Raw genomic sequence first — 1,184 nt, 5'->3', positions numbered from 1 at the left:
GCTCTTTCCTGAAATGCACCCAAACCCAATCTCCGAGTTCGAAAGTGACATATTTTCGGCCTTTATTTCCTTGTGTTGTGCGTTGATTGTTCTTCCTCTCTATTTGCTCCCTTACCATTTCATGGAGTGTCTTTACCAATTCGGCTTTCTTTTTCCCGTCCAAGCTACCTCGTTCATTCACAGCCAAAGGTATTAAATCCATAGGTGTTAAAGGATTAAAACCATAATCAATTTCAAATAGTGAAAACGATGTAGTAGAATGCGTGGCCCTATTATATGCAAACTCAATGAAAGGAAATCATTCTTCCCAATTCTTTAGATTTTTATTAACCACAGTGCACAATAGTTGTGTAATTATTCTATTCACTAATTCAGTTTGACCATCGATTTGTGGGTGACAAGTTGTAGAAAACAATAATTTCGTGCCCAACTTATTCCACAAGACCCGCCAAAGGTGACTAAGAAACTTAACATCCCTATCGAACACAATACTTTTGGGAACACCATGCAAACACACTACTTATTTGAAAAACAAGTCCGCAATGTTAGTGGCATCATTGGTTTTGTGACATGGTATAAAGTATGCCATTTTCCTAAACCTATCCACCACAACAAAAATTGAATCACGCCCCTTTTTAGTCCTAGGCAAACCTAACACAAAATCCATTGAAATATCAACCCAAGGTTCGCTAGGTACCAGTAAAGCTGTATAATGTCCATGGGGGTAAAACCTTTGATTTAGCCTTTTTACAAGTTATGCAATGACTACAACTTCGTTCTACGTCAATCTTCATTTTAGGCCAATAAAGCGTTCATTTAACATGTCTAAAGTCTTTGCTATCCCAAAATGACCCATTAAACCCCCACTATGTGCGTCCCTAACCAACAATTCATGCATTGAGCAATTAGGAACACATAATTTATTTTCTCGAAACAAATACCCCTCATAGTTAAATAACTTGTCAATAGCCCCCTTATTACATGAATTGTCGATGCTAGAAAAATCCAGATCGTTTTCATACATGTCCTTAACTTACTCAAAACCAAGTAATTTCGCACTTAAAGAAGTAAGAAGCACATACCTTCGCTACAAGGCATGGGCTACTATGTTTTCCTTGCCTTGTTTATATCTAATGACATATGGAAAAGTCTCTATGAATTCCATCCAACGTGCATGTTGTTTG

This window comes from Olea europaea, unplaced genomic scaffold (assembly GCF_002742605.1).
Source record: "Olea europaea var. sylvestris unplaced genomic scaffold, O_europaea_v1 scaffold1112, whole genome shotgun sequence".
Taxonomy (NCBI): domain Eukaryota; kingdom Viridiplantae; phylum Streptophyta; class Magnoliopsida; order Lamiales; family Oleaceae; genus Olea; species Olea europaea.
The sequence above is the reverse complement of the archived record's forward strand: the minus strand, read 5'-3'. Positions refer to the sequence as shown.